The sequence below is a fragment of the Lynx canadensis genome, chromosome D3, assembly GCF_007474595.2.
Source record: "Lynx canadensis isolate LIC74 chromosome D3, mLynCan4.pri.v2, whole genome shotgun sequence".
In the NCBI taxonomy this organism is placed as follows: Eukaryota; Metazoa; Chordata; class Mammalia; order Carnivora; family Felidae; genus Lynx; species Lynx canadensis.
In genome coordinates, this window is record NC_044314.2 from 23,545,991 (window position 1) to 23,567,919 (window position 21,929).

The 21,929-nt window shown below is 41.8% G+C and overlaps 1 pseudogene; it reads right to left on the reverse strand.

Moving 5' to 3' along the window:
- Positions 1 to 4,372: 4,372 nt before the first annotated feature.
- Positions 4,373 to 21,608, reverse strand: LOC115528006 (annotated as a pseudogene).
- Between the last annotated feature and the right edge of the window lie 321 nt (positions 21,609 to 21,929).

Genomic DNA, 21,929 nt, shown 5'->3' on the forward strand with positions numbered 1-21,929 from the left:
CATGATGGTTCTACCATCACCTGCATCTTACTACATGAAGTATTTCTTCATGACACCTGTGAGTGAAGTTACTCAGTTGTAATGAAATGTTCAGCTTTACACAAGAATGAAAGAATTGTTTTCCCAAGTAGTTGTACCAACTTATACTCCTATAAAAAGTGAATGAGAATTCCTATATATCACATCCTCATCTATACTTGGTATTGACAGGCTTCTTAATTTTTGAGATTTTATATGCACTTAATGTTCATTCTCCTGGTGTGAGTGTGTGTGTGTGTGTGTGTGTGTGTGTGTGTGTTTTATCTCTGCCATTTGTGCTTCCTCTTTGGGGGAAATGGCTGTGATCTTATGCCTATGAAGTGAATTATCATTCTGTTGTCTTTTTCTTTCCAATAAGTAATCCTTTGCAAAGTATATGCATTGCTAAATGTGACTTATCATTCCACATATTTTGATAGAAGCACTTGATTTCTTAATTTTAATGTAATCTACGTCATCAATCATTTTTATCTCCTTTAAGAATTCTTTCCCTACTCAAAGCTTCTAATGAAATTTAAAAATTTTATCTTTCACATCTAACTTCTTAATCACTTGGGAATTATTTTTTGTGTATGAGTTATGGAACTAAGTTTATTTTTTCCCCACTATGGAAACCACCTTTTCCAGCACCATTTCTTGACAATTCTATTTTTCCTTAGTGATTTGCAACACTACCTGTGTCAAATACAGAATTCCCCTGCACAGTTGGGGCTGCTTCTGAGCTCTGGTTTTTCTATCATTGTCTATTTTGTTTATGATATTAACAATACTGCACCGTTTTAATTACTATAGCTTTATAATAAAGCTTAATATATGAAGAAAGTCTTCTATCCCTCCATCTTATTGTTCCTCAGGACTATCTTGATGATTCTTAGGCTTGGCTATTCCACACATCTAACAGGTAATACTGGTCCCGCAGCAGGTTTGCTTATGTTCTGGTAACACCCAGAACCACCACATCCCAGTGGTTTAAGAAGAGAAAGTTGATTTCTTGCTCATGGTACGTGATCCCTGCATCAGCTCTTTTCCAAGACACCCCTATTCTACAAATCTGGCTGATAGGACAGTTATATAATGCTCCTCACTGAGGGAGAGAGAAGCAGAGGGAAAGAGAGTTCTGGAGGGTGCTACACTGGCAATGCTCTGATAAGAAATGACATACATATCTAAATAAAACTCATTGGCCAGAACTGGTCACATGGCCCCACCAAACTCCAAGCAAGCCAGGAAGTGCAATCTACCATGTATCTGGAAGGCAGACAAAAGTATCCGTTGAACGAATGACTACCACATGGACCACTACCTTGAGGGCCCCAGCACCTTTCCAATGGGCTTGCAGAATGGTACAGATAGAAACAGACAGAAGGGCAAGAGACTGGACTCAGGATCTAAAGAATCCTACTTCAGCATTTTGCCCAGGGCCTATCGGCTTGTTTACTTCGTGGAATTTTAGATTCAAACTAAGACATGCCTTAAATAAACCTTTGGCAAATTCTGTGGAAAGAGAATGCTATAAGTCACATATTTGAGAGTGGAAATGATTAAATCAGAGAATGAATTCACTTTGTTTGCATTAAAGGAAAATTATGAAGCAGAGTACTTGGATCTCAAATTCCTTTGTTCCAGAAACCGTGCTGTAAACCCCTTCTCTTTGTTAGCTAAACAGAAAAGCTATCTGCTGGTTCATCACGTGGAAGAAAATGCTTCAAGTAAGCTAGCTGCGTTTGACTATTTCTAATTTTTAATCACAAATTATAAACCCTCTCTGTTTCCTGACTTGAATATAAAGAAAGATGAGGACTCTCTTACTGTTACATTCTTATAGTACAGATCCAGCCAAACAAGTCTGACCTATGAAACATTTTAGATAACTTTGAAAAGTCATAGATTAAATTGTTCATAAATTATACGTAATGTTAATAAGTTCATCATTTCAGGTAAGACATCATTGACAATGCCCGCACTCCTCATGACTGTATTTTTCTTTTCCCTCTTAGAGTTGAATCCTTCGTTGCACAGTCTCAAGAATATCAGTGCAGCTTGGTAGTGCTTGAAATACATATCGTTGCAATCTTGCTGCCACATTTGTTTACAAGTACGAATTTTTAAAAATGCCTGTGATTCTTTCTACGTGGAAATACAATAAATACAAAGTCTCATTTTCCCATAAATGTGTATAACTCATCTATACCAGACAGTCCCTAGCTACTAAGCAATAGGCTGTGAATTCTTCTAACCTCCACCTGTCCCCAAGTCAAAAAAGAGCTAGCACCTGATTCGATACATCTGGTGAAAATATGTGTAAACACAGATAAAAATATAAACGTAGTGCACAAGAAACAGTGACGACTCTGAGTCAGATTGTCTGGGTTTGAAGCCCCATTCCTTCACTTTTTAGTTGTGCAAACAGGAGTGATTATAACGTGGAGGCTACAAGGCAGCGTTCTGGATTTAGGTTTATAGAATCTGCCTCTTGCTAGCCAGAAGTCTTTGCAAAAGTTATTGAAACTAAGCCTCACTTTTCTCATCTGTAAAATGGGGATAATATTAGTATTTACCTCATAGTGTTATTGTAAATGTTACATTTTTAAAGTGCTTGCAATTAGTACCAGACACATAGTAAGTATTCAGTTAATAATTGCTATTATATTACTAATATTGATAGTTTACAAAGGTACTTATATTTACTACAAGGAAAATGTTATTGTTTGTCATTATAGATAGCCATAAGCTCATCAATAGTGCATAGGGATTATCTTTACATTCCAAAGATCACATTTTTTGTTTTCCTACTAGCTCATCTGGGAAATATGACTTTACTAGACTTTACTAGACTTTACTAGAAATATGGACATAGGATTCTAGGAATGAAATCAGTCTGATCTTATCAATATGCACAAACACGAGACTCTGCAGGTACAACCCTCACGGGAAAGCCTTGAAACACACAGGGATATAAACCCACAGGGCAGGCAAACCCACTGCCTGACCACGTGCTACACTATCTGTCCCAGAGGCCGCTCCTGTCCCAGGTGTCTGCAGGTTGTTCCAGAAAACAGGTTGTTCCTCAAGAACACAGCCTGCATCCCAAGAGACCAGAGTCCTGGATGGCTTTGTTCAAGGACGTGTGATTGCAGCACAGTGGGAACAAGTTTGGGTCATCCAGGAAACCCTCCCGAGTTCAAAGAGAAGGCTTATACTGTGGGCTGAGGAAAGAATCTTACCAAAGTTCCCATGGCAATTTGGCTGCTGTCATGTCTCCAATATAGAAACACTCCCGCAGTGAACAGAAATTTCCAGATTTTTCTATTTCTGTTAAATTGGGTATCCAGAGATAGAAGCTAAAGGCATCTAGGAATTTTATAGTTTTATTAGCCATTACAGAACCTCACTACTGGCTCTTTCCTCCTAGTGCTGAGAAATAGTGGGGACTGCTGGTAATGGTGCTGATGAGAATGAGGCAATAATAAGTCACTTCTAGGACAAAGGTCACACACAGAGACGCATCTTTTCCACGGGGGCTCAGTGATGAGTGTGATACAGGACTCCTGTGACCCACAGCCTGTCTCTGCTCGTGGCTTTGCCCCAAGAACTCTGCTAATTGATAACAGGTTGCAACCTTTCATTTCTTTCTCACTCACCTTCTAGAAGCACCTTTGGCCTCTCCCTCACCTCGCTGATGCTCATTTGTTCTGATGACAGATCTCCCTTCCACTCTCAGGGGCTAGCCTGGCTCTGTTAGCTACAACTCCTCCATTTCCTGCCCAGATGCCCTTTCCTGAATAACCCCATTCATCCCACGCATGGGAGAAATTGGCTGATCTCTAAGCACTGATTAATGCAACTGCCAGTGCTGGTTTCTTTCCAACAAAGTAACCTATTTTCTTCCCAACAGACCAGCCCATGAGCTCTGAAGGGTGTGTGTGTGTGTGTGTGTGTGCACGCATATGTGTGTGTGTGTTTTAACACAGCAACAGAAAGCCAAGAATTTCTCATCTAATTACCTGTTTGGTAACTACTTGTTTCAACTTCTTCCCTTTCTTCCTTTTTTTTCAAATTCCCCAAATCCATTTACTAATTCCCATTATGATGACAGCTGGCATCATTAATACTTTAGCAAAATCACTTAAAATTAGCCAAATATCTGAGATAGTTACATGTACAAAAGATACAAATTAAAACCATTTAAAATGTAATGCATACCATAATTTGTACTTGGCCTTATAAATAACTTCTGTATTTAGACATGATTATAAACTTAAAACCTTAGAAAACCTGGACACCATATACAATGAGTTATTTACATCATAGAAAACAAAGGCAGTCTTCACTGCTACACATTTAGTGTCTCTGGTGGCTCCAGAAGAGAAACACCAGGATACTTTGAACAGAAGTCCTTTCCTCTTATGGACTGTTGTGCATGCTGTAGTCCTCTGAGGTAGATCTGGTGAAGGTCCACGAGACAGGGATGGAGACCTTCCAGGGTATATATCTTTAGTCTTTGGAACTAAAGTTTCGGGCCAGCTTTGTCTTGTGACTGTAGAGTGCTAAATGAAAGCCCCCTCCAGCAATCACTGATGGCAAATACTTTAGGTGTGGGTCAGCATCCATCAAAGTTAATTCTCCCAAAAACATCGCCAAACTTTCAACTTTGTGGTTTGCAGACTGCTGGTGCAGAAAGCATCAGGTAAGAAAAAGTCTTGGTGTAGCTAGGTCAAAAGCAAAGTACCTTCATAACTAGGTGCTCCGTCCTCAGGGCTGGTTTCTTGGTACAGGTATCACTTGTGATGTGCACAGACTCTATTTCTGGGGTGGATTTCTTCAAACTTGGAGGCTAACAGCACAGCAGCGGTACCACTGAGAGCTGAAATTTTCCTGCCGACGCCGAGCCGACATGGGCGAAAGGAACCCAGCAATGTAGTTTACAGCCAAATGCAGGGTCTCATTCTGTAGTTTACATTCTTCTCCTACGTTGATGGACCAGTCCACAAGCATAGCCCTCCTACTGTTAGTGACGTCTGGCTGTTTCTTCATGTAGCCCACTTCAGGCTTACATTTAACCTCCACTTCCCTAAGGTATGTGTGAATGTCCTCACGGCTGCCTGTCACTTCAGGAACACCCACTGGCTTTTGTCTTCTAGTGCAACTTGCCCATAGTATGTGGTGACTCAGAACTACCACCCACTGGATAATGAAGGGGTACCAGCAGTTTTCTTGGCCCTGATAAAGTAATAGCTGAGCTAAAAGCCAAGACATTTTCATGTCCTGTTTTGTTTCTAGATGGAGGTGGCCTCTTTTGTGTCTCTTCTTCTGCTTCATCCACGTGAATGGTAAGGGCAGGCTGTTGACTGTTGGCTTTCCAGGGAGGAACAGGTGCATGCTCATCATTTAGAGGAAGATCCTTAAGAGGTGCAACCCATCCTGTCTTGCGCTCTACGGTGGTGCTGGGAGGCGTGGGTTCCCGGCCCGGGCGGGAGGCTGCTGCGCGGGCTCCGCCTTCTCCGGGTTGATGTTCTCCTGATCCTCTTGAAGCACCCAGCCACCCTCGCAGGCTGCAGGCCTGGGCGTGGAGCTACCCGATGTCACTGCTCCCGGGGCCGTGGCGAGGTCAACCTGCAGAGCCAGGTTGAATTTTTCCCTCTTACTGGGGTAAATTCAGGGTGTAATCAATTAAGAAAAAGTTATCTCATTTCTTTATCAAGAGAAAAGATAAATCTTATGGCCCAAATGGACTTGTGGGTGTAGTTAATTCCTGAAGAGATCCCAGCTTCTGAAAATATGGGAAAGTCCCTCTTTCCATTGCACATGATGATGGGTCACAGTGATGGTCACAAACTCGGGAAGACTACAGACTGAGACGCGGACGCATGAAAATGTTGTGTACTACAAACCTCCATTGGTAGATCCGTATTTTGGTATATACTGATTTCCTAGCAATTTTCAGACACCGTGTTAGTTGCTGTTGAGAAATTTAAAAAATTGCCTCATTGTTATGACCTCACAATCTATGGTGGCCTCGCAACCTATGGTGGAGAAGAAAAACATCAACAAAGAGCTCCAGTTGATGGTAGAATGACATAAATGCCTTAAAAATACCAAATAAAAAGAGCTGGGACTTTACAGAGAGGGAAAGAGGCAATGAGCAAATGGGGAGACCAAGGATGATCTCGTGAAGGAAGTTGGGCTTTGCAAGACTTTGGGGTTGAATACGAATTAAACAGGCAGAGAGACCTCTGTACCTGCTTTATTTACTTTCACAGCATGAATCAGGAGGAGACATGATGTTGTACATCCGCTTGTGTCTCCCCACCCCAGTAGAATGTGAGGTCCATGAAGACAGTCGATTCTGTTATCTACACTATCCCAGCACCAAAGCAGTGCCTGCCACATAACAGGCACATGATGAATACTTGTGAATAAAGAAAGAAATGATTGAAGAGTCACAGCATTCCAGGTAGAAGAAATAATATAAGCAAAGGAAGATTGGAATAGAAAACTCATTTATTGGCCGTCTGCTCAGTGTTAGGAATCATATGCTTTCAATATATTCTGCTAAAGTGAGAGCAGGCAAATTTTTTCTGCGAAGGGCGGGAGACTAAATATTACAGACTTTGAGGACCGTCCAGCCTCTGTTACAACTACTCTGTTCTGCCACCATAGCGTGAAAACAGCCACAGATAATATGTGAAGAAATAAGTATTGCTGTGTTCCAGTAAAACTTTACCAGAACAGGCATGGGGCTGAATTTGACCCACAGGCTATTGTTTACCGGTACCTAACCTTTATCAACCAAAGACAAAGAAATTATTGCACTATATATGATTGATTAGTTCATGCAAATGTGTAAGAAAGAGATATATTATCAATATTTGTATCATGAATTGATTACTGGGCTGCACATATTGTAGACGCCAGGCTGGCCAAAGAAATAAAGTTTATACTCAGTCACATGAATTTTCCTATGTTGAAAACTTGTCTCAGTTCCCTCCAGAGAATTTTGAACAGTTACCAAATATGATGAGCAAATTTCTGAATGCGCGGCAGAAACACTGGAGCAAATGTCCCCAGGAGAACTTCCTTTCATGATTCAAATTCAAATTTTTACTTGAACTACCTAGATGACTCAGCACTTTTCTCATCAAGGGCAAATATATGTAGGATAAAATATTCAGCTCTTTTGTAGTGATTTCACATAGGAATCCCAGCAAATAGTATATACCATAATCACATTGAGATGAAGAGAACAACAAAATAGTGCTCAGCAGGACTTATATAATAAGTCTTATGTAAGGATTTATAGTATAAGCAGGACTTCTAGCGCAACCCAGAATGTAGCTATGTCTCAGGAGACAGCCCGTTATTGACTCACACAAGTTAAAAGGAAAGTTCACACAGGCACAGCCTGGGTTGAAACAAGTAGGCAGAGAAATTCAGGCCGTCAAGAAGTGGAGGCCAAAGGAATTAGCTGAGGCATAAAGAGTCAGGCAAGTCTCAAAGGTGTGGGCAGCTCGGGGTCAAATCTAAAAACTTTGGCCAAGGCTGGAAGATTCAGACATCTAGATGCTGGCTCAGAGGAGTCAGAAAGGCAGCTGAAGGGAGGAGAGGGGTAACGCTGAGTACTACCCCTGTGGGGCACATACAAGAATATGTTTTCTAGTGAAGGATTACTAGACCTTCTAATTCATACAGCTGTTCTGTCCATGAAACTTTCTTCATTTTATGGTCAGTGAATGTTGATGAGGAAGACTTTCAAAAGGCACAGATTCTCTGCCCAACTTCTGGTTAAACACATCAAATATATCAAGTGGAATCAAAGGTATATTTCCCATTACCTTTATCAGTCCCCATTTCTACACCTCTTATGAATAAGAGATGGATGTAAATAAAGAAACAAACAAGCAAATAAACAAATACATAGAAGTTATTCAGCAGACCCATCTCCCCATGTATCTGAGCATACAAATATATTTACCTTTCCCAGCCTTCCTGACAGTTCTACAACTGAACTCTCGTCAATGGTCTGGGAATAAGAAGTAACATAATGCTTCCTCCAATCCTGGACAATCAAAAATATTCAAACATAATCTTGCATCTTCTTTCCTCTTCTACCTGGCTGGAGCAGAAAAGGCTCCCAGGGCAGATTGAGATTCATGTGTATAACATGGCACAGATTCACGACTGACGAAACTGGGTTTCTGAGTCACTGCGCGGAGGAGAGCCAGCAATCCAGGAGAACCATCATTGTACTGTGACATCACTTTTAAGCCTCTGATATGGGGGAGCACATCTACTCCAGCAGTTAACATCACCTTAACTGATGTTCAATAGGAGAGCACACTTCGGTATTGGAAATTTTTGCAAATATTGCCTGACCTCACAGAGCCAGGGAGGGGAGTGGGAGAGAGAGGGGTCCAGTTATAGAATGAGTAAGTCACAGGAATAAAAAAGGCACGGCATGAGGAATATAGCCAGTGATATTGTAACGGTGTTGTATGGGGACAGATAGTAGCTATGCTTGTGAGCATAGCATAAGGTATAAACTTGTCGAGTCACTATGTTATATGCCTGAAACCACTGTAACATGGTGTGTGACCTATATTCAAAATTCATATAAAAAATCAGTACAAAAAAAAAGAAGAAGAAATAAATGAAATTAGGTTAACATAACATTTTCCTCATTTAAGCAAAGTTCAATCATATCTCTGATGCATATGGAAAAGAATGAAGTAAAACACGACAGTCCTTGGGAACTGCGACAGGATTGGGAGATCTAGACTAATGTTGGTTCCTGGAGACCGTTGGAAAATGATGAAAATAAGGAACTTCCAAAGACGGCCACACCGTGGAATGCCTCTGAGGACCATCGGCAGACACCACAGAACATTTGCCTTTTCCTCTTTTTTTTGTTTTGTCTTAAAGTTTTGTCATTTTTTTTCTTTTTTCTCTATACTCTCTCAGCTATCGTAGTACTTCCTATCTAACTCATGAATATATAATGTCTTATTTATTTCACACATGTGACTCCTACCAAATTTGCAATTCCTCAGGGCAGATGTCGAGTCTTTAACATTTTTCCTTTTGTTCCTAAGAGGCCGAGAACTGAGTCTATCCCACTTCTCAATTCGAGATCCACAGTCAGCACTGATCTGTGACAAGGTGCTGGTCTGGTTTGTTTTCTCCTTTATCCCTCACCACCAGTCTCCATCTGCCTTCCTCTGACATAGGCACTTGCTTTAGTCTATTTAATGCACGTATATCTACTATCACTTAGACATGTGTTCCGCTTGGAAAACAGGTAGCACTGAATACGATGCATGTTATATCCGTAAATGGTATTTCACTATCTATCTTATTCTGTACCTTATTTTTGTATTCACTCCTTTGTTTTGGAGATCTCTCTATGTTGCCATATGCAAATCTAGCTCATTTCTTCTGACTCATGCATAGTATTCTCCAGCATGATAATTGATTTTGAATCCGTCAGCATGTTGCAACAGTGAATATAATTTAAGAACATGATGAGAAAGTTCCTAGTTGGCCACCAATTGTCTGGATTAGTCTGGGATTTTATTAAATTTACCTCCTTGGTTAATGACCTGGAGTCAGAATTGGCAGTGTGCTCATTTCATTCGTAAACGATAATAGCTTTGGAGGTAAGAGAATGGCAGGATGATACCACACCACCCCTGCACACTCCCTGCCTGCTGTCTCTATCATAATGACCTCTGCCTTAATCTGATTATAAATTTGTAAGGAATTACCCACAGTAGCTTCCTGTTTGGTACAGCTTCTAGAGAACCATGGCATTTTGGAGCAGTTTTTAGAAAGAGAGAAGCTACTCACTGAGGTTTTCATTTCTTGATTTAACTACCAAGAATACCATGTGTATCTCCCCTCTGCCCTTCACCCTAATCCTTCCCTCCTTCATTCAAGAGATCAGCAGTTATGATCTCCTGAAACATAAAGCCCTAGTTTGGTGTTTCTTAAGGTAAATAGTATAGAGTCACATGGGTACCAGAATGCCTTAGGCATTTGCTAAAAATAAAGATTCCAGTCCTTCCTAGCTGAATCAGAGTCTCTGGGGGTACCTTCAATAAGCGATCACAAGGCACTTTAGGGCTTGAAACTCTCTGCCATAATCCTTGACTATCTAACTCAAAAATTAACAATAGTTAGTGTGCCCAGACAGTAATAGACTTTATGGTTATAGAACAATGACATGGAGGCTGCTTATCTGCCTTTACCTGCCAGGGCACCTGTTCTTGACATTTATAGCCAAAAGGGTCTACTTTGTCCAAGTTTTCATATAAACAATATCCAAAGAGTGTTATTTCACTTGGAATTTTATAAAGATGACAGAGTCACTCGAGATATTCTATGTAGAAAACCATATTCCATTTTCTGTACATGCTTATAGCTGACTGAGTTTGGAACATACTGACTGAGTTTCCTAATTGAAAAAAAAAATGGTGACCACCTTCTAAAAAGACTATAGCTCATCCAGTCTGCATTCTCGTCTCCTAGGACAGAGATGATCTCTCTACTGCTAAAATCGTGTATACTCATCCTTTTGCATATTTTTGCTAACATTTACTTAAGAAACTCCACCTATGTCTGAGTCCTCTCTTACTGCGCCTGGAGGGGTTGCAGGCAGAGATGCTTCCTACTGAAAGTGTAACAGGGATGGGAGCCCTCATTGCCCAGAAGATGAAGAGCCCTGCCACTAGCACTTCTCATGCGACATCCTTAAACACAACCCTAATGACAGTGAGGCTCACACCAGCTGGCGGGCATGAGGAAGGAGGGGCCTACACGCCTCCGCCTCCCGCTCCGAGGGGCAGCTTCGGTGGGAAGGCAGCAGTGTCACTGAAGCCTGGACACAGGACCTCCAGGTCCAGGCCCCACGGAAAGCTCTGGCACCCAGGTGTGTACCAAGTCACAAAGCACAGCCTGAGCACCCGGCTGCCTCTGGCTGCCACAAAGCATCTGGGCACCAAGGACACGATGACTCACAGTTCAGTGAAGTCATTTTGAAATACTTGGCCGCACTTCCCTTCATCAAATCGAGGCCCAGACAGGCATTATTTTTTTGGATGACAGTCACTTCAAACAAAAGCTTATAATCACCGTTTCTGATTACCAACAAATTACTTGGAAATTATTAGAACGATGTGATGAGCAATTTGCACCTCATTTTAAGTCACTCAATAAGCAATATTATAATATGCTCATTTTATCCATGTATCACACATAACATATGTAATATATTACTTGCTGAATGTTAGATATGTTGAGTTTCAACTTTGGATGCACACATAAAAAAGTGGTGGAAAATTAGTATTTAATTTCTTTATGCTCAGTTTTATAGAAGAGAAACCTGACTAGATTATACAGCCAAGCTCCTATTTTGGTATGTAAAGATTCTTGGCCTGACCAATTAAATAAACTGGCTGGGCTTCTAACCACTTTTTCAGTCCAAAGGTAAAAAGAGTGGCACATCTCATTTCAGCTTGTAACTCTTAGGGAAGTGTCCTCAGGGCACCTGGTGGCTCAGTCAGTTAAGTATCTGACTCTTGATTTCAGCTCAGGTCATGATCTCGTGGTTCATGAGTTTGAGCCCTGCATCGGGCTCTGTGCTGACAGCATGGAGCCTGCTTGGGATTCTCTCTCTCCTTCTCTCTGGCCCTCCCCCGCTCATGCTCGCTCTCCCTCTCTCTCTAAAATAAATAAGTTAACTTAATTTTTTTAACACACAAAAAAGGAAAGTGTCTCTCCATTCATTAAGACCTCACATAGTCCTTAGTCTCTTGGCCATCCTCACAAATGTTTGAAGACACCCAAAGATTTATCTGAGATCCCAGTTACCAAGAGAATCTAGATGAACTGTCTTGACAACAAAGGGCTTCCACGGTCAGGCTCAAAGACTGCTCATCACTCAACAATCCATCAGCATACAGCTTCATTCTGTTCTAATTCAACTCTTCTACTCACAGGCTCCAAAAATGTGCTTCCATACCATATGCTGTGTTGCCTCTTTCCTTTGTCATCTCACATACCAATTTCTCTATCCGGTTCCAAACCAGATTACCTCCCCCATCCCTTTCAGCTTTTCCAAATCCTGCCCATTCTTTGGGATCCAAAAAGTGTCCTGGCTGTGTATGTATGATCTTCCCTCGGGTCCAGTTTTCCACAATCATGGCTCCATCTGAGTTCTTAGAGCATGTGCCATATGCTCATTTCACATCTATCATTCACCATTGTGATGTCTCATATCTGTCCTGTGTATCTATTTCCCTCTTCCATTGCTCTTAACTTTCCAGATGCATTGTGCCTTCCATGACCATGTAGATGGTAAGCTCCTGAGAACGGGACTGTTCCTCATTATTTTTGGAGTCAACAGCAGCCCTGGGTTCAGGGCCCTGCACACAGAGGCAGCTCCTCAAAATCCTCTTTATTTCTCTTGAAAGGCTTCCTGCGGCTTCAGGTGCTGTCTTTGTCAGGAGGCTTTCAGGTTTGAATGAGTTGCCTGTCTTTGCCATCCGAACCTTCACATAGTGCTTAGCCTTCTCTCCTGGCAAGTACCTTTCTTGTCATTCATGCCTTTTTTTAGTAGAAAAGATGTGAGCGACATCACTTAAAACATAAATTTAATATAGGCTTTTGGAGACAGGGAAAAATAGTTATTCTTGGTTAAAATACACTTTGAAAATGATTATCTAGGGGTCAAAGATTCTGGATTGTAAACTCTGCTAGATATAGTGAGCATTTTGAAGATGAAAGGTACTCCCCAAAGTGATACCTTTTAATTCATGATTCTTTTTTAGACTGGCTCTCATAGGCAAGATACAAACTGTAGCAAAGGCACCTTAACTTTAAAAACAGAAGTTTAGCAAATCATTCTCAAGCATGTTCAGACTCACCGGTACAGTTCAGGGATTCATGATGGCTTTAATCTGGTTTAGGACACACATGTAGCTTTATCTGGAACACAAGTTTCTCATTCAAATGTCTCCTAATGCAAAGAGACTCAGAACAGAATAGTTGGGAAGCAGTGGTTTCTCTGTGTGACCCAGTGAGGATTGATATAAGGGAAGGGAAGATGTGCTTCATTAAAATCTAGGTCCTTGGTGTAATTTTGCAGAACATTATACCTCTCCCAACTGCCACAGTAAGAAACTAGCACAAATCAACCAGTTTTTTCCATTCAGTTCTGTTTTCATCACCTCTGTAGTAAATAACTAATATTATCCCTTTCTCATGGGGCTCTTGAGTTAATCCCAGAAGAGATAAATATCATCAACAGCATCTGGGGAATTGGTTAATGCTTCACTTACTGAAGAATTCTGTTGTTTTTGAAATCGCACTAGTTTGAGATACACTTTCCTTTGAATTACAATGTGTTTCCTTGAAAGTTTATCTCTCAGGAAAACTCCCCCAATGCCAATGTAAACTCTCTTCCAAGCTCCAAATTAAATCACATCTTAGTGCAATTCAGATGTCATAAAAGTAGATAAAACTAAAGCTGAGTGAATAAAGGACACAAGTTCTCCTTGGAGGGAAATACAATTTGATATATATTTTTAAGTCTGAGACTTCTGACACTCAGCTCTTATCATCTCTAAGATGTGCAGCCTAGAGATTTTCAAGAATTGAAAAAAGAAAAACCTTCAACAAATAAACAATAAAACACATTTTAAAGTCTTAACCAGTGACTTGAGGGTCTGTGGGTATAACACTATCATATGCTTGCATGGCAAACCATTAACACTTAGTAGGTGAAAAATAACAGCCATTTTATTTGCTCATGATTCTATGGGGTCAACAGTTCGAACTGGGATTGGAGGGGTGGTTCTTCTATTGTTCTCGGGGTCACTCATGTACATGCAGGTGTCTGGAGGCTCAACCACAGCTGTTGGATCCATGTGGTTTCCCTTACATGTCCGAGGTTTGGTATGGCTGTCAGGGAGGGTCACCCAACCCTAACAAGCTGGACAGGGCTTCTTCCCAGGGCAGCTGATTACTAAGGGGTGAGAACAGAAACCTAGGTCCACACTTAGAACTTCACACCGTCCCTTCTGCAGCATTCTATCAATCGAAGCAGCCACAAGGCCAGTCCAAAGCCAAGGGTAGGGGAATAGTGCCCAGTCTTGACAGCAAAAACTACACAGGATCTGTTGCCCTTTTGAACCACCACATTATCTACTTTCCAAAACACAGAATGGAGAGGACTGAATATTCTGACCTTAGCAGAGCTGGGTTGCTGTTTGTTTGTTTGTTTTTTCTTTTCTTCATGGGAAAGGAACACTTATTTTGTGACAATATCACAAAGACCACCTCGATACCACCAGTATTGAAAAGACTCAAGGTTAAGGGATACCCAACATGGAATCAGAACACAAATAATGAAAATCCATTATTCATGAACTAAAAAGTCTAAGAGCTATTAGATATATATACTATACATATTCTTGCTTTTGTAAAATATTCATATCCAAGTCTCACCTCAGATATACAGAAGAAGGGCTCCTTGGATCAGTGATTCTTATTTTATTTTTTTATATTTTTAATAATGGAAAGGTCGGGGCGCCTGGGTGGCTCAGTCGGTTGAGCGGCCGACTTCGGCTCAGGTCACTATCTCGCGGTCCGTGAGTACGAGCCCCACGTCGGGCTCTGTGCTGACAGCTCGGAGCCTGGAGCCTGTTTTGGATTCTGTGTCTCCCTCTCTCTGACCCTCCCCCGTTCATGCTCTGTCTCTCTCTGTCTCAAAAATAAATAAACGTTAAAAAAAATTTTTTTTTAATATAATGGAAAGGTACCCCAAAGTAGAATAATATCATGAATTCCTATATTTTCATCACTCACCTCCAGTAGTTAACAGCATTTTGCCAATTTTCTTTTATCTTTCCGTCCTGCACACACTTTTTTCTTTACAGTATATTAAAGCAAGTTTCAAACAATACGGTATTTCACTGGATGTGTGTGTTCATTAAAGACTTCTCAGATGATTTACATGTGGGTGGCTAGGACAGAAACAGTCAGTGGTCACCATATCTTCCATGGGCTCCTCTACAATCTCAGTCTTTTTTACACTTTGGGTCTGGGCCATGTGTCTTGTTCTGATGAATAGCTATGGGAAGAAATACCTGGTGTTCTTCCAAGTTGAGGCATTAAGATCTAGGGACCTTCTCCATCAAAGCCCTCCTGCTTTGGTAAGCTGGGAATTCTGATACCCCAAGTGACATAGCTACAAGTGGAAGGAGGCTGCTATTTCAGAGCAGATTTGATGTGAGAAGTAAGCTTTTATTTTCTCAAACTACTAAAACAGGGGAGTTTCTCTTTTATCTCAGCCTATGCTGAAATAATAGAACACCTGGTTTATACAGCCATAAAAAAAAAGGAGGAGATCGTGCTATTTGCGACAACATCGTTGGACTTAGAGGTGTTACGCGGACTGAAATAAGTCAGACTGAGAAAGAGAAATATCGTATGATTCCACTCATAAGTGAAATCTAAAACAAACAAATACACGAATAAATAAATAAGCAGAATCAGACCTGTAGATACAGAGCACAAACTGATGGTTGCCAGCAGGGAGGGGGCGGAGGGTTGAGTGAATTGGGTGAAGGGGAGAGAAGGATACAGGCTTCCAGTTATGGACTGAATAAGTCATGGGATGAAAGGCACAGGATAAGAAATACAGTCACCGACGCTGTGATAGTGATGAAACACCACAGATGGCAGTTATACCTATGGTGAACATCCCATAATATATAAACTTGTCAAGTCACTAAGCTGTACGCGTGAAACTAATGTAACATTGTGTGTCAACTAGACTCAAATAAAACACTGAAAAAAGAAAACTAAAAATGAAAAAACACCCAATTAGAAGGGAACACAGCTAGGAGCTACTGACTGACTATGTGATCAGAGGCAAATCAGCAAAACTCTTTAAGCCTCAGTTTCTTTATCCACAGAATGGGTAACAGTAACACCCATGCTCTCTCCGTACCTCAGAAGGTTATCGTGAGAGTGAAGTGGAAGAAGGATAACTGTTTGAAAAGCGACACGCTATTATAAAATGTGGCGGTTTGCTAGACTGTTGTTCAGGCTATCAGACCCGCTTCCCACCATCAACAGCTGAAGAACGTGACTATACACAATTTGCCACGCAGAAAAGTTTTTATTAGTTCATCTCCAACGTTACTATCTTTAAAATTACTGACTTTGGGATTGTATGTATCGATGGTCACAATTTTAAAACCTCAACAGTAGGACAGATGGAAAAAGAATCACTTTCAACCGATTCATCCAGTCTCTGCCGCTCTTTGTGAGATTCAGTGCTAGGTGCTTGGAGGGTGTGTGGGGTCACGACCCATAGATCAATGTTCCCAACTCCACCAACGTATTTCGCAGGAACTGGTTCACATGACAGTAAGGTAGTGATATAGCCCATCATCCAAACCCACACATTTTTGAGAGTCAAAGGAGAAACAGTAATAACTATGCCAGGATGGCAGGTGAACCTAGGACCCTGGGAAGTATGGTCATCCTACGCTGTCATGGCAGAGCAAATAGGGAAGAGCAGTAGGAATGATTTCATCAAGTTTTCAAAAGGTGAACACTTGTACTGATTTTTTCTGTAAAGAAGAGGAGAGGAAGGAAGAGGGAGAGGAGGAAGGAAGTGAAGAGAGGGCAGAAAAGAAAAACTAGGAAGCTAGAAAGGGAAGAAAGGGAAGGGAAGAAGAGACAGAAAGAAAACCTGCTGGTGCCCTAACCTACCCCTGTGATGAGATCAAACCGTGGGGAACAGCCGTATGGGCCCAAATTGACGGGCCTTTGTGGGAGGCAAACCACACCCTTGAAGGTCAGGGGACTGCCACCATGGGGGAGTATGGTGGGCGGCCTGACCACCCTGACGGGGCATGTCTGAGGAGCTGGGTTTGGAGAAGACAATTTAGCAGTCAGAACGGCAGCTTGCTGGAGGCCCTGCCAGCCAGGCCAAGAATTTTGGTTTGTTAATTCTTTAAGTTCAGCTTCTCAGAGTTACCGTGTCGTTGGGAATGCACATTTGCAGTCCAGAGAATATAAGAAGCCATAGAAGAAACTAGGGGCATATTTTTAAGGGATCAAATCTTTTAAAGGGGCGCCTGAGTGGTTCGGTCAGTTAAGCATCTGACTCTTGATCTCAGCTCAGGTCATGATCTCACAGTTCATCAGTTCAAGCCCCATATCAGTCTCTGCACTGACAGTGCAAAGCCTGCTTGGGATTCTCTCTCTGCCACTCTCTCTCTCTCAAAATAAATAAACTTTTAAAAAATTAAAAAGTAATCTTTTAAAAGTGGTGGTGGGGTATATGCAGATATTGAAAAACTTAACCAAAAATCATTTTAAGATGATTACACTAAACGATCAGAAGTGTGTTATGAAATTCAAATGCTTTATATCATTTAAAGACAAAAAACAAGGATTCACTTAAACATTTGTTTTGCAATTTTGCAGAATTTGTCTATTCAAGCATGATCCCCAGGGCACAGAAGTTTGTATTTACTCTTTTCTTCAGAGAGGAGACTTGCGGGGTGCGGGGAGGGAGGTTTGAAAGAGCCTCGTTTAAGCTGGAAGACATCGGCACAGAAACAAGACGGCAGGGGGTGTGACACAAATGCCACCTCACGGGTTACTGTGGCACAGGTGGGGTGGATGGAGTGCAGGACAAGTGACAGGTCAGGCCCACAAAAGGCAAGGCAAGGGTAAGCTTAGATCTTTTTCTTTTTGTTTTTTTCGTTTGGCTTTTGTTTTCTGATTTTTGTATTGGGACAAGAAGGAATAATTTTATTTCTCATTCTATGTTAAGTTATCATTGTCTTTTTCAAATATCCTATTTCTTTTTGTGCTGATTTGTGCATTTTATACTTGTCTAGTAATTCGAACTTTGCATCTGGTCATGCAGTTACCCACATATGCTTTTATGATCTTTATCACTTCTACATCTGTGGTTGGATCGCCATTTTCCATATGATTTGTTTTATTTGTATCTTTTATTAGTCCTTCCAGGAAATTGACTCCGATGGGGCCATGTGGCCAGAAGTTTGCGGCGCTCTGATTGGCTGGGTCTGAGTCACACACCCTGCCCCTGGAGCCAGGGGGATATTGTTCCCGAGACAGGGGGAGGGTGGTTTCCCAGGATACATTTAGGGTACGGCTATCTGAACAGAGTGAATGTGCGCTGGAAACAAAATACTCCTGTGTGTACTAATTTCACACGTGGAGCCAATTGGACAGATATGCCACAATGTAAACAAATTTGTGAAATGAGAATAGAAGGAGTAAGTACTTTCAGCAATCAAATCGTTATACAATGTAGTCAAGTTTTCATCTGCTAATATGAAACAAAGAAACATGACATCATTTTCTATCAGGAGAGATTATATACATTCTTCCACAGAGATCAAACTTCTAAAGTTAACCTAAGGGGCAAGCATTTCCCAGATGTTGTGCGTGGAGCTGAGTGACAGGGTCAGCAGGTGCCCTTTCCAGCTCTCATGCTGACAGTAGGAGCAGCCAGTGACCATGGTGAAAGAAACCAGACACAAAGACAGTTGAATCTGTACCTGGCTCAGCCCAGAGCTAAGGGTGTTGCTGAGGTTTTGCTGAGTTCTTCACCTTCTTCATGCTTTGCCTGGCCTTTACAAAGACAAACTCCTCCAGCAGAATTTGTCTATTCAAGCGTGATCCCCAGGCCACAGAAGTCTGCATTTTTTTCAGAGAGGAGACTTGGCGGGGGAAGGTTTGAAAGAGCGTTGTTTAAGCTGGAGGACACCAGCACAGAAACAAGATGGCAGGGGGTGTGACAAATATGCCACCTTATGGGTTACTCTGGCACAGGTGGGGTGGATGGAGTACAAGGCGAGTGACAGGTCAGGCCCACAAAAGGCAAGGCGAGGGACATGTGGCCTGGCTGAAGAGCTTAACTGGGCTGAGAGCTAGAGGGAGGCCCCAGGCTTCCCTTGTGCTACCCCGAAACCGGTCATTGTCACAGGTCTCAGCCACCCCATCACGTCTTCATACAAAGATACAAGAAAAGCACTGGACATAGGAGCATCCTCTTGCAGCCACAGCACAGCACCCAGGGTCTGGCATGTAAGAGATACCCCTTAAGTGTCTGTGGAACAGGATGGGATGGAACAGAAGTGACAAAACTTACTGACTGAATGAATAATCATGTGGGAAAGAGAATCCAGAGAAAAAGTACTGACCTGCTTTATGAGGAAGAACATGTAATTTTTTCAAGTTTATTTATTTTTTTTCAGGGGGGTAGAGGGGCAGAAAGAGGGGGAGAGAGAGAATCCCAAGCAGGCTGCACACTCAGAGTAAAGTCCCACATGGGGCTTGAACCATGAACCGTGAGATGACAACCTGAGCTGAAACCAAGAGTCAGACCCTCAACCAACTGAGCCACCCAGGCACCCTGAGTAGCATGTACATTAATTTGAAATGAAATGTGAGATGTATGCAATTATTACAACAGAGATTTGGTGTCGGGCAAACTAAAAAGCTCCTTACATTTATAAAGAGTTGGAAAGGTGTTTACCATATTTTCATGGAATAGACATTTCATGTTATGGATGTTTTATACAATTTACATGGACAATAGAAGAAGACAAGGAAGGTGTCTGAATTTTCCAATGAGATTAGTATTAGGTTGCTACATAAACCAGTAATTCAGCACAAGAGAATCCTACCTCCAGCCAAGATGAAGGTAAGGGGACTAGATTTACCCTCCCACCAGAAACAAACAAAAAGAGGGATCCTTTTTCCATATGTCCTACCGTTGAGGTTTTAAAATTGTGACCATCGATACATACAATCCCAAAGTCAGTAATTTTAAAGATAGTAACGTTGGAGATGAACTAATAAAAACTTTTCTGCGTGGCAAATTGTGTATAGTCACGTTCTTCAGCTGTTGATGGTGGGAAGCGGGTCTGATAGCCTGAACAACAGTCTAGCAAACCGCCACATTTTATAATAGCGTGTCGCTTTTCAAACAGTTATCCTTCTTCCACTTCACTCTCACGATAACCTTCTGAGGTACGGAGAGAGCATGGGTGTTACTGTTACCCATTCTGTGGATGAAGAAACTGAGGCTTAAAGAGTTTTGCTGATTTGCCTCTGATCACATAGTCAGTCAGTAGCTCCTAGCTGTGTTCCCTTCTAATTGGGTGTTTTTTCATTTTTAGTTTTCTTTTTTCAGTGTTTTATTTGAGTCTAGTTGACACACAATGTTACATTAGTTTGATGTGTGCAACATTCATAAGACAGGAGTTTTCACACACTGGGCACCAGGAAACCAAGGATTGTGATCCCTGGGTGAGGGGGAACAAACATGAGCTCTGTGCTTGCCCCACATCATTGCCTGGACAGAGTTTCTAGATGTTCTGTAGGAAGGAAGAAACTTGATGAAGTCTGGTGAACATCTTGAGCCCCAGGATTGGGACTATCCAGGCTCAAAGTTTTCTGTGTCTATCTAGAAGACAAACTCAAAAAAATGGAGTGTGATGCACTGCAATTCACCCGGTAGCCAGAGCTGTGACACTAGAGTTGGCCTGGCCTTGGTCTAAATCTAGGAATTAAATGAATCAAAGTCAGAGTTATGCCTTCTTGGGTAAGTCCAGAAGATCCAGACAAATCAGAGTTTAAGATGTATTTATTAAGAATTTAATCACGCTTGGGGAGCCTGAGTGGCTCAGTCGGTTGAGTGTCCGACTTCAGCTCAGGTCATGATCTCATGGTTTGTGTGTTCGAGCCCCACATCAGGCTCTGTGCTGACAGCTCAGAGCTTGGAGCCTGCTTCAGATTTTGCCTCCCTCTTTCCGCCCTTCCACCACTCACACTGTGTCTCTCTCTTGTCTCTCAAAAATGAATAAATGTTTAAAAATTTTTTTAAATAAAATAAAATAAAAATAAAAAAAGAATTTAATCATGCTGCAGTAGAAGGAAAGAGGTAAATGTATACCTACTAATATGAAAAAATCTGCAAAGCATATGGCTGCATGAAAAGGAAAGTCATAGAATGAATAATATAGTGGACATCTGCCATTATTTTGTCTACTCAGCAATAACAATGAAAACTTTCTATTTGGCTGGACTTCCCTGCTTTAGGGGGATTACTGGGCGGCAAGGCTCCATTTTCTGCTGACAGTCTGAGTGTGGTAGAAATCCCCTCTCCCCAGCCCAGGCACCAGGAAGTGAGCCAGGTCTGACCAACGGGAAATTCCTGCCTGCAATGTTTAATCTCCAGGGAAGAACGCAAAGGTGGAGGGACAGTGGAGGTCATCTGATCCACCTCTCATCTGGACTACTGCCACAGCTTGCTAACTGACTTCTTCTGGTTGCACTCCCAGCTCCTCCACGTCTCTCTTCACAATGGCTAGTGACCCACTGAAAGGGTAAACCCTGCTGCTATCCTCCAAAGAGCCCAGCATTAACTCCTGAACACCAATGGAAGGCAGTTTGAGCTCCTTAACACCCAGTCTGCCTCCAGGATCTGCCTCTGTCCAGCCCTTCAGCCCCATCACTTACCACTACCCATCCCACCTTCACATTAGATTCCACCCTTGTTGACCTCTTGGGAATTTCTCCAGCTCTCCAGGTTTTTGTATAACTCTTAGTTTTCTGTTCTCAGCTCACTCAGATGTTTCTTCCTCCAGAAAAACCTTTCATAACCAGTGCCAACACCTCCCAACACCCAGACTGCCTTTCCTTTTGATGATGCCTCCCCTTTCTTCCATAGTCCACTCTGCATTCTCCTGTTTCCACATGAATCATATTTCAGCTATGGGCAATAGTTATGGCTGTACCTCCAGTGAGCAACACGAGGACAGGAAATATGTCTT